Raw genomic sequence first — 13093 nt, 5'->3', positions numbered from 1 at the left:
GAGGCAAAAAAAACACAAAAAGTACTTTTTGTCATTTTTAAACTGTCACCGTTGGCATATAATGAAACAAAGATTGCTAAAGGCAACAGATTTTACTAATAGACCAACCAATATCTGTGTAAAAATAAAATAATGATGCTGCCATTTTTCTAAAGTCATTTTTTTTTCAATTTACATCCCTTTAAATTGGCTCCAAATCTCAGGTGAAAATTGTCATTTTGATCCCCCTCTACAAAATATTGGATTATTCAGTAAATATACATCTGTGACATTTAATATGTTGGCTTTCATATCTATTTATCTTTGTCTTTCTACAGAAAAAAAAAAAAATATATATATATATATTAACAAAATCAAACATTTGAGCCGGGGAAGTTTCTGAAATTTGGTTGATTTGACACGGAATGACCCTATTGTCTTTGTAGAGCTGCTTTACAGCAGAATTTGTCTTTTATTTGATGAAGTTTGCATCATATTTTGTGTTATTTCCCTGTTAATTGCTGTGTAGCTGCTTTGAAACAATCTGTATTATAAATAAAAGGTGACTTGACTTGATGAGCATGTGTGTGTCCAATCAGGTGCTGAGGAGGTTAAAGGGGGGGGCGTGGCCGTATTTAACCTCCAAGAATATCATACTGGGGCTCAGAGAGCATGATGGGAAGGCAGATTGGAGAGAGGTAGAGTCTGAGGCCATATGCGTGTGTGTGTGTGTGTGTTTGTCTACTGCACCACCTGGCCCTTCGGCTTGACCCAGTGAAGCGAGAGATCTATAGAGGGAGAGAGGAAGACATAGTCTGGACAAGCATTAGTTCATCAATGAGACCTCCTCTCCACTACTTAACACAAGCTATTGATCCACTCCATACACACACCCACAGCCACTCGAGTGTGTCTCTCTCTCTCCTATGGATTATCTCCAGTCTATTTATATTGATTCTCTCCAGCTCTCACTTGATCGTTGGAGAATGCTGTAGTCTAAACACTTATTTGAAATTATAATCTGCAGGACTAAATGTCATAATTGCCCCGTAGGCCTCTGTTTGATTGGTTTAAACAAGTGGTGTGAGACATACTTCGATACTGACCTCTTAGTCTTAGCCACAGCTAATCTGCTAACTCATGAACAAAATAGCAGCACACTGTCTGGCATCTTCAGAAAGATTATACAGATGTAATCGTGTGAATGAATGAAGGAATGAAAAGCAGAAAGAGCATTGTTAGCAAAAATGAGTGTTGAATAAGCGACTAATTGTTTGCGGTTTGAGTATATGAAAACTGTCAAATACAGGTCATAGCCTCATTGTTTGGGTTATTTGAGTTAAAATGGCAAGGGGACATTGTGTAATAGTCAATGTGTTCGTGTGTGTCAGGGGAGCGAGGGGGATGAGATGAAGATTGACAGTGATATTGATTTCTGATTCTCTGTGGAAAATGTTCCTCATGCGATTACTGCCAATCAATAAGACTGCGGTAAATATTGTTTTGTAAATGTTTGATATTAGATGTGATCTTATAGTAGCTGCAGTTTAATACTATGAAATAGAGAGCCTTTAACACTGTATATGGCTCTTTATTTTGTTTAAAGTGCTTGTTATGTTGTTTGATGTGGCCTTTATGCTGGATTGTGTGTATTTGTACACTACAAAATTTTCTCCGCCAACATGTGAGTGTATGTCTATGTATTGTATGCATGTGTAATCTATATGAGACTTAGACATAGTTGCTCCATAACTAGCCACAACCAGCAGGATTAAACAGAAAAGAAGATGCTGTTTATACTGCTGAGACCTTTAAAGGGATAGTTCATCCAAAAATTATGAAAAAAAATTATAATAATAATTTACACACCCTTATGTCATTTCCAGCCTTCATAAGTTTCTTTCTTCAAGAGAAGATATTTTGAAGAATATTGTATATGTAATATAATATAATATAATATACTATAATATAATAAACACTAAGGCATTTCTCAGAATATCTTATTTTATGTTCCACAGAAGGCAAGTAAATTTTAATTTTCCCTTCAAGATACTGCTGTACTTTTAAGAATTCTATGTAAAGATACAAAAGGTAGTTTACATAGAAATCTTGCAGCAGCAAACATTTTCAGTAGCATCATAAGTAGACCTCAGGGAGAGAGAGAAAAAAAATCACATTATTGTGTATGTGTATGTTGAAGTGGGTTTTGATTTAGCTGTGTTCAGAGTTTTTAGGTCTCTTCTGTCTTCTAACAGGTGAAACGAGTTATTTTATGCAGTAGAGCTTGGAGAAATCTGCACATGAAGAGAACAAAATACGATCATTATGGGCAGCATTTGAACCAAACGGCAGTACAGAACATGCTGACATCACCCACGCATCTCTGTGACAACAGACGGAAACCCCCTTGAGCTGACAAAGAGAGAGCGGGAAAAGAGCGATGCCTCCTCGTCACACGGGCCGTATGCACAAACACACACACACAACATAGCATGTGTTCAGCAGTTCAGTATTCACTCTGCATTTTGATTTGAACTTGACAGGCTTTCTGAAGCTCCATTCTAAATCAGAGAGCAGCAATGAGAACACTCAACTCTCAGAATAAGGAGGAAAGGAGAGGGCACAGGGAGGAAAAAAAACACAATAAGAAAACAAATACAAGGATTAAAAACAACAACAACAACAATCTGTCATCCCTGAGAGAGAAAAGGATTATCCAGAAATTTTAAATTTTGAATGCAGAAATAACAATCTGTAAATGTATATAATATTTTTAAATTGTTATATTCATATTTTATTAATCATCATTTTAAGTCCTCACCTTTATTTATATAGCGTTTTATACAATGCAGATTGTATTGTTTCAAATCAGCTTTACAGTGATAACAGGAAAATTATGCATTTTGCATTGCATTTAATTCAGTTACATTGTAAAGATCAATTAATAAAATTAGTTCATTTCATCTATGAAGCAGTTCTACAAAAAAAAAAAAATCGTCAGCTTAGTTCAGATCTCATACAACAGCGTCAGTACAGTCAGTCATTTAACAAACCTGTCTGAGATTGATACCAGTTATCTAAAAAGATGTGGAGAAATAAAACAAACAGACACTTTCTTTTAAAAACTAAAATATGAATGTTTATTGTACTGAAATACCACTGATATGTCATTTGCATAATGATTAGGAAGAGTGTGTATATTATTGAGCTTAAATAAGATAAAAAGCACTATTATTATATTGAATATAGTGAGACAAGAAGAGAAATTATTATGCTTACATTATCTGTCTTTTCCCCTTCTGTCTCCTTTTGTTCACTTCTAACAAACTCATGCATTTCCCCAGCATAAACACACTGAGTTGCTGGTCTTTGATCAGGTGACAGGTGTGCTGATGGTTTTATGGTTGGACGAAAGCCTTTCACTCATACACAAACCTACAAATGACCTAACAATATCCCATCTGCCTTTCTCTCTCTCTGAAAGAACGCATAACGTCTGACCTCTGAGCTGTCTTCAGACTGTTTTCTGTTCAGCTTCTGATATTCCTAGTTTATCTGAAGCACATAAATAAAAAATTACAAAACAGATATTTGTTTGTAAATTAGGAGATACTTGTAACAAATCATATTGCATCTGACTCATTTTCCAACCTGGATTATTAGTCTGTGGCATGATAAATGTCATCAGCTGTCTCATTAATCAAAGAAGTTGTATCAGCAGTCAGACAGGATATGTCAATCTCCTTCCTGTCCATGTTAAGATCTTCCTGACCTGAAAGACAATGGCATTTCAGGCTTCCATCTGCAGAGGTCAACAGCTCTTAGTCAGAGATGATCCTTCTATATTCCAAACCCATAGCTGACAGGTAGGAATGTTGTTTGAAGCCCAAATCTTCCATTCAACTATTTGAACTTTTTAAAAGACTATAACAGAGCATATTTAGGAATACATGCTGCATATTCCCATATGCCTTCTGTTTTACAGCAACAATAAGATGATGGTTTATAAGATTGCATCAACTCAGATATGGGATTATTTTGTCTCATGAAGTTTAAGCATTGTTACAGGATTGAGCCCAACAGGTGAGGGAATTCCAAGAGAGCCAGGGGTTTCAAATGAAATTCCTAACCGTGATTCCCGTCCTGTTCGCTAATCACCACCAGACCCCTTCACATTACAGAGTCTGCCCTTTTAATACCTTTTCAAATAATAAGTATTTAGTTTGGATTTACTCAAAGCTGTGCAAGCCGTAAAACTCTTCAAAGTGCGGTGTAACCTTTCATTAGGGATCCCCAGGATACTGTCCCCCATCTCTGTTCTTCATTAAAAACAAATCACCCTCTCTTTTACCTGAGCGCTTTACTGCTCCAGAGGCTGTGAAAATAGAGCTGTAAAAATTGCTACCAACTCACAGATTATCTTGTTAACGTGAGTAAACAAACTGGGCACGTTGCTCATTTCCCACATCTTGTGGCCTCTATCTGTGCACGTTCCTTTGTATGTGTTTATTGTTTTGGTGTTTATTTTATTTTTTATTTATTTTATTTAGAGAATAATCTGAAATAATATCTTCTCTGATCATTAAAAATATCAAATAAAAGTTAAAAATAAAATAAAATTAAATGTATTGTGAAGAGTGCGTGAGGATCAGGATCAGGATGAAGCATGAGACACTGACCATAGCCCATCATTCTGACAGAGGGGGTCAGGTATTTGACCCAGCTGACCATTGACCCCTGGCTGATTGAAGTGACAGCCTGTTCTGACTGGGTGGAGGGTTGAAATGGTAGAAATGTGTGTGTGTGTGTGTGCTGACGTAATTGTTATTTTATGCATTTTATTATAAATTACTGGGATTACAATGCATCTGTAAGCAAAATGTGCATGTTTGCACGTGCGAGACTGTCGATGGTGACAGAATTAAATGTTGCCAGCAACAGATGTAAGGGAGCCAACTTGAGCCGCACTATTTCAAAGACAGATAAGAGGTCACAATGCTTTGTTTTTAATATGGTATATGTCATATTAGTGAACATGTTCAAACTTTACATCAGAAAACTGTATGCCTGTTCTTTTCGCCAGCACATCTGTGATCGTATTCCTTCATTCTCATTATTATTCCTTAAACAAATGCCTGCAATGTCATGTGGCCACAGATTAATGTAATGACCTGTCTAGTTTTCCACCCTTGTCTATTCCCCAAGGTCACATGTCCTCTTTTTGTCTCACACCCCCTCTCCCGCTTCAGCGTTCTCAAATGTTCTGCATCGCTCAGCGTGGCCTCCTGGCTAATCCCCTCCCGGTCGAGCTCCCCGCGCTTAGTGCACATGAGAAGCTCATGTTGAAACTGGACCCTACAGTCTGGCCCTGATTGGCACATCGATAACAGTCCGATGCCTGATCTCAGCGTACCAACGTCGTAGCAAGAATTCCACTAATACGTCAACACAAACCTATTAGTGGCCAGTACTCAAGTACTCAGAGGCCCAGCTTTACAACAGGCCCTGCATCAAGGCGACCAGTTGTGTTTGAATGTATTTAAAACTCCTGAAACTGCTTTGGTTAGGTATGGTAACACTTCTTTTTAGGGTCTTTTTTAAATAGTTGCTTATTAGCATGCATATTACTAGAATATTAGCTGTTTATTAGTAATTAATAAGCACATATTAATGCCTCATTCTGCATGACTTTATTCTACATTCTTAATCCTACCCAATACCTAAACTTAATAACTACCTTACTAACTATTAATAAGCAGTGAATGAGGAGTTTATTGAGGGAGAAGTCGATGTTAATAGTGAATACATGTTCCCTATACTAAAGTGTTACCGATATTATTAACACTTGTGTTGTCTTACACTTAAAGAATTAGCGAGTAAGCGTTTTGAACTGTGAGAGTTTTACACTTTCTTTGTAAGTTGAATACGGCAGGCAGTCTGCCAGAAGCTAGATATTTTACTTTATAACTTGTTAAATATGGATTTTTTTCATACAAAAATGCAATGCTTCACTTCAGAAGGCCTTTATTAACCCTCTCGGAGCCGTGTGGAATGCCCTTTCTTCAACTTCATACTTGTTGGTTTCATTCACTGCCATTACAAAGCTCGGATACATCAGGATATTTATTAATATAACTCCGATTGTGTTCATCAGAAAGAAGAAACCCCAAGGGATGGCTTGAGGGTAATTTTCATTTTAAAGTGAATTAATCCTTTAATTCTTCATGCTATCTGTACATTGCAGTACAGAAGTACATTGCTTATTATAAGTTCAGTTTAGCTTGAGAATATCACATTACCAGCACTCTTAACCAAACAGAGCACAACATGCATTTGTAATAATCACAACTGGTGATAGATGGGACTGCAGAGAGAGAGAGAGAGAGAGAGAGAGAAAAAGAGAGGGATGGGGCAGAGGATGGGAACATTTGAGGATTGAGTGTTTCTCAACTTTAGAGAAATGTCAATTACTCATTAGTGCCTCAAGGCAAAGACAGAGAAAATGATTGATTTTGCTGTTAGGCATTGTAAGACAAGACAACAAATCTGTGTCTGTCAAATGAGTTAATTAATGACTCCAAATGTGCAACTGCAGATTTCAAATGTGAGTGGATTTTTGACTGAGTGTGTTTGTGTGTGTGTGTGTGGAAATTGTCTCTCTCTAGCCCCAGATATACATTAATATGAAAATCTATAGATTTGCATATAAATATCAAGTCAGTTTCATTTATATACACAATGTACATTTTCAAAGCAGCTTTACAGAAAATAATACTGTACTAATATTTCAATACCTTAATATATAAATATATATCTGGTTATTGATCAACTAACTAGTAAACTGAGTTTAAGCCAAAAGAAACCAACAGCAACAACCAATGTTGCGAAAACAGTGTAGATCTACAGCTTTGGTGTAGTGAAGCATTTTGATGTGAATGTCAATACTAATTTAGTAAATTCATGGAAGTTCAAGTGTGTGGAGCTAGTTTGTTCTGGTTCTCCTCGGTGACGCCTTTGGACTGGCGGCCATTTTAACAGCCACCTCAGACCGAGTATATGGTCTTGGGCGTTGTCCTTAAGCAAACCCGAAGTCCTTATCACAGTGGAAATTATCTATAGTGGCAACTATCCTTAGTGATTTTGCAGATCGGCTGTGTTTACTCTGAGGCCAGCAATTGTTTATCCAGGTCGTAAACTCTGCACTCTCATCTCATCTCTTTGTCCTTTCTTTACTTTATGTCTCTTCAATTATCATCCCACTCAGTGTTTCTTAGTGTGGCTGACAGCAATGTCTGTGTTTAAACACTAACACTTGCCTGACGTGTCTTCAGGAGGCATTTTATGTTCAGTAAACAACAGTGCACACGTCCAAGCCTTCAATTACACTGGCTTCCAGTGAGAGTTTGCATGACCATGACTGGGACATAATTAAAGTAAAGACATAGCATTTGCAAATGCTTAGCTGACAGTTCACATTTGTACTGTGTTTATTGCTGCTGGTGTGGTCATAAAGTTGTGTGGTATGCCCCTGACAGTGTTTTCTGAGACTCTCTGTGTTTGTATGTGGTTGGTAATTCAGAAACATAGATGTTTTTTTTTTTTGTTTTTTTTTAACAGATATACTTTTACTGTGTTGTCCAAGCATTGTGTTTGGGCTCAATCAATAAAGGCCATTCACTAGGAACTGGCAAGGTGGTGCAATCTACAACTGGCAGCTGAATATGAAGGAAAATGTCAAGCTTGCTGAGATCTGCTTGGCACATTCTGAAAAGCAGAATATTGCAAATCTGTTACTGTATAAAACCACCAAGCCAAGTTCTGATGAACTGGACAGGAACCAAGTGCTTTCACCCTGTTCATGTCCAATATGTGTAGCTGGAATGTTAGACATGAATTTATTATATTTTGGAATAGATCCTGTATTTAAAGGAATGCTTAGATGGCACAGACTAGCTTTGAGATATAGTTGAAATATTAAATTGAGAAAACCTAAAACAAAAAAATCTCCAATTTTATAGAATATTAACTGAATGTCTAAACATGTTTGACACTTGGATATCATGATGTTCAGAATCTAAAAGAACTTTCTGTTCAACAAAGAATCGTGAAAAAAGTATCACGTTTTAAACAAAAATATTAAGCAGGACAACTGTTTTCGACATTCATAATAAGAACTGAGCACTAAATCAGCATATTAAAATGATTTCTGAAGGATCATGTGACACTGATGACTGGACTAATTGTGGCTGAAAAATCAGCTTTGCCATCAGAATAACATATTACATTTTAAGATATAGAAAAATGGAAAAGTTACTTTAAATTGTAATAATACTTTACCATATTGCTGTTTTTATTGTATCTTTTGCTTGAATAAATGCTTCCTCGGTGAGCATAAGAGACTTCTTTAAAAACAAAACAAAAAAAGGTCTTACTGACCCCAAACTTTTGAACGGCAGTGTATATGTTTGTAAATGCTTTTGAGATTATTAATATTGATCCCTAGAAGATAAAACATGACTTTTTTTCATATTTTCCTAGTCCATCACAGTCTTGCAAGCTGATTATATTTTATGAGGGTGAATATATTTCTATATCTGTTTCATATAAAACACTATTTCAACACTGTTCATCTGTTTTATTCAGACTTCCATAAGGACATGTGGGCATCTGCAGAACAAAATATTCCACACTCCTTCCTGTACAGCATGTTTCGATTTAACAGATGGGAATTGGAACCCATGGCACAACAAGCAGGCCAAAAAAATTGCATACACTGCCAAACGTGAAGTGAGCTGTCCACCCGAGAGAAAGGAACCTGCTCTTTGTGGAGCAGCACATTGTGCTTTGGAACAGTGAGGGATGCATGCTGGGCCTAAACACAAATTGAGATTAAACTCTTTTATGTATGAACCCATATTCAGAGCGTAAAGGAAAACTGTAAAAAAGAAAAGACTATAAATTATTAAAAGGACAGCCAAACAGCTAGTTTTTACCTGTACGTTGTTGCTCAAGGGCTTTGTCCCAGTATGTTTGGTGTTAGACAGACAGGTAATTTCTGCATGTTTCTCTTCAGCACATGATCCTTTATCCTCCAGCGACTTCTCTTTACAGAGCTGCCGCCCAGGCATGGATTAAGTTTAAAAGTAATAATAAAGAGTGGACCTGTTGGCTAGGTGAAAACCCTGCAATCTGATTCGTCACAGCAACTTTCCTTTTCATGTGTGGACTGCGTTCAACTGGGCATTTAATTCAGCAAATCCATGGTTGTGATCCTTCAGGACTGCAGCTTGGGGTTTGTTCAATTTGTAGCAAACGATCCTCATGTGATCAAAGCCTGAAGAGCTCTCCCCAACATGCTGCTTAAATTAGACTAACACCAAAGTCTCTGGCTCTGGGACAGTATTTGGAATGTTTTACCAGAGAAGAACATTCCTTTGCACAGATGTTTCCAATAAAGATGGATGCCAGCCTCACATCTTTAATGGGCTGACACTCACAAACCCCAAAAAACATTTTGTGCTGTCACCCACAATTCTGTGTAGTTTTCTATCTCTCTTTCTTTTTTGTTTCTATTATCTTCTTTTCTGTGATCATGTATCTTGTAACACAATGAACTGGAGGAATGTTAGACGTTACCGAGAGAGTGTTAGGCCTCGCACGTGTGTGTCAGGACCTTTTGCCTAAATATGTGTGCGTGTACGTGTGATGAACTTTGGGCTGTGGTCTGAAACAGGCTTCTAACACATTAGGTTTCAGCTGTCTTGTGGTAAACAGACAAATGTTTGTTTTTTTCAGATGAGGTGAGTGTTTGTTTGTAAATGATGTGGTACGTTAAGATTGCTTGTATACGCGGCCTCTGCTAAACATGCAGTTTACACAATCGGTTCAATTCAATTTAAGTTTATTTGTATATCTCCTTTCACAATATTGTTTCAAAGCAGCTTAACAGAAAACGTTTGTTTCAGTGTTACAATTTAGGAAGTATTCTGTTATCAGTTAAGGGTGTCAAAGTAATGTCCATGACAGTAATATACAGATAGTACATGTTATGCGGTTAGTTAACTTCATGTATTCAGTTAAGCTAACACAACAAACGTATTAGGCATCAATTACAACTTGTGCTCGTAATTATTACAATACAAGGATAATGTTACAATATTAGGATAATATTTGGAAGTTTTGTGTGTTGATCCAAAGTTGCCATCATCTGAAATCTTTGCGATTGTTGGCGCAATCTGTAGTTACCTTGGGATGGGCATCCCGAGTTAGAAACAGGGAAGTGAATGGAAAAGAATTAGTGAAGCTGCTTTTCATAGCATTTCATAGCATCAAGAGGTGTCTTTAATCTGGATTTAAACAGATAGAGTGTGTCTGAGCCTCGAACATTATCAGGAAGGCAGAGTTTAAGAGCCAAATGCGAAAAAGTTCTACTTCCTTTAGTAGACTTTGATATCCTTGGTACTATCCAGTCCAGAGTTTTGTGTCATCCACACAGAACTTAAAGGGGACTTAATGTTAATGTTTGGACATAAATGTGTGTTGGCAGTGTGTGTACACAACCACCCTATAATGATAAAAAATCCAACCACTCCTTTTCCCCCCCCCCATAAATCATAAGCAGTGTCTCAGAACAAACCATTTCCAGATCCCTGGCAGTGTGACGTCACATTAGCCACAGGCCCCGCCCACGAAAGTTGACAGACACTGCCGTTTTAACATAGAACCGCCCTGAGCGAGTTCACAGCGAGTTGTACAGTCCGCCATTGCTGCACTGATGTTAGCTGGATGGATTAATCCACATAGCTCTCTCCATTATTCCTGAAATCTGAGCAGCTGAAGACGAGGTGGATTAATTTTGATTTAGAAGAAAATGCTCCCTCAACTCTACCTAAATTCATTTATGTCTGTGCAAATCATTTCACACCGGACTGCTTTGTGAACGAATGTCAATACAAAGGGGCAATACAAAACAGAGATTGCGCTAATCAGTACTGTTCGTGATCCAGTAATGAAGGTGAGAGCACTTTATTACAGTTCATTGGAGTTGATTTACGGATATAAAGTTTATTAAGCACCACCCGAAAAAGGATGTCTTTATGTATTTGTTTACTGTTAGTTGTTATGAGTGTTTCTGTGTACTTCACTATGTATGTTGATGATAATAATGCAAGAGAGAGAGATAGTTTATGGATAATATTTTAATGCACACTTGCTCTGTGTTTTATTAAGCTCTTACAGTGATTTTCTAGAGTGAAAACAAACACTTCATACGCTTCAAACGCTTTTGTGTGAAGTACAATAAATGTTATAAAACTCATCTGTAAACTGGCTTGTACTAATATAGAGGATAAAAACAAGAAGATCGTAATTAAACTAAACTATACCTGTTTTATCGCCATGCAGCATATATTCACAGTTTCTGCAGTTTCATTATAGTGTGTCCTGATTGAATCCTGACAGGGGAGAACGAGCTCTTGAAGCTCCGCCCTCTTAGGCAGAGTATAAATGTATAAATGTATAAATTTGCATACATTTCTAGAACAAAAGTCTGAACACTCCACTTCACGTCATGACCGCATAACCACCTCGGGTGTGCATTATTTTCTAAGAATTCAACGGGCCGTCGTCAATTATTCCTTACACGTTGTTCACGTGCGAACTGAACTTCCAGCATCTTAATGAAACTTTAAACAACAGTTGGTTTGCTGTTTTCAAGCTGAAACAGTTTATAGCCTACCCTGTCTACCTTTGGCCTTGAGCAAAAATATGAAATAATGAAAATAATTTAAATGGCCAATACCAACTTGTCATATATTATTATAATGTACAACGAGATGCGCTATCAAGCTCTCCACACAGACAATACTGATATGCAGTGTTACACATGCACAATCCTGCATCTCAGAATGTGTCTGGTTTCATTGACACTGATTTGACAGGATTCTCCAGAGAATGGAGGGTTCCTGCTTTCATTTATACACTGTGTTTGCACTTTTGTCACCACAGGCATAAAAATCAGAACGTATGAAAAGCTAGAGACTCAGTCTGGGAGTTGACTCGGCCTCACAGCATTATTTCTGATATGCTGCAATCAGTGAAGTCCCCGTAGAGAACACTGCTGAGTGAGGGTGCGTATGTTTACGTGTACAGTATGTGTATTATCTCAATGACTGCCGTGTACACCCTACATGAAGTACTACACATCAGTTGTCTACTAATATTGAATTATTTAAAACAAAATGCTTGACTTAAAGGGATAGTTCACCCAAAAATGAAAATTCTGTCATTATTTACTCCCCCTCAAGTTGTTCCAGACCTGTATAAAGGAAGATATTTGGAAGAATTTTTATAACCAAGCAGATCTTGCCCCCCATTGCCTACTGTAGTACGAAAAAAGACTATGGCGGTGGTTCAGTGGTTTTTTCTAGGCTTGATTGTGTTTGATTGTGTTTATGGGGCACAGTTTAACATGTCTTAATGCTTCGTTTTAAAAAAAAAAACGCTGTATTTTTCATATATTTTACCTATTTTACAGCTGTTTCCATTGTCATTTGAACGGCCGGTTTGACTCCCTGATTGTATAATACCACTCCCTCTGAAATATGCAATAGGCTCAGATTAGTTAGCTGGCCCAGTATATTGTGATTCGCTGAAGCGTCCGGAAATGCCACGCCCCTTACTAGTAGTTGTTACATGTGCTTCAGTGGAAAGTAAATAAACTGACCCTGAATCAGACCCAGATAGCTGTAATAATGAAGAGGGTCAAGCAGAACCTCTTCAAGCACGGTTTTTAAATGACATTTAGGAATGGTAAGCATTTCCTTTTGTACGTGTGTCAAAGTGTTTAGATATGCTGTCACTTGTAAATGTTACTGCTGTTTGTTAGCTTTCAATATACGGTTTTATCCTGATTAAAGTTTTACTGTAGCTGAATATATGACTGAGTAGTAGAGTTTTTGTAAAGTTATCATTTAATTTATAGCATGAACAACTGTTTTTTGATTGTTGGCATATGTTGGAGTATGCAGTAGAATTTAGCTAACTGGCTAGCGAACCAAAAACACGTTGGTCTTTGTTTACGTCCTTGATGCAACCAAAAAATAGCAACATAATA

General features: G+C 37.3%; 1 long non-coding RNA gene across 1 annotated transcript in view; it reads left to right on the top strand.

The window, feature by feature from the left end:
- LOC125264839 overlaps positions 1–2800 on the top strand; it is a 47118-nt gene extending 44318 nt beyond the window's left edge. The window contains exon 4 of the long non-coding RNA XR_007184135.1: positions 2235–2800. This is a non-coding gene — a long non-coding RNA (uncharacterized LOC125264839). The remainder of the gene's footprint in view (positions 1–2234) is intronic.
- Positions 2801–13093: the final 10293 nt, after the last annotated feature.

This window comes from Megalobrama amblycephala, linkage group LG3 (assembly GCF_018812025.1).
Source record: "Megalobrama amblycephala isolate DHTTF-2021 linkage group LG3, ASM1881202v1, whole genome shotgun sequence".
Lineage (NCBI taxonomy): Eukaryota > Metazoa > Chordata > Actinopteri > Cypriniformes > Xenocyprididae > Megalobrama > Megalobrama amblycephala.
The sequence above is the reverse complement of the archived record's forward strand: the minus strand, read 5'-3'. Positions and strand labels throughout refer to the sequence as shown.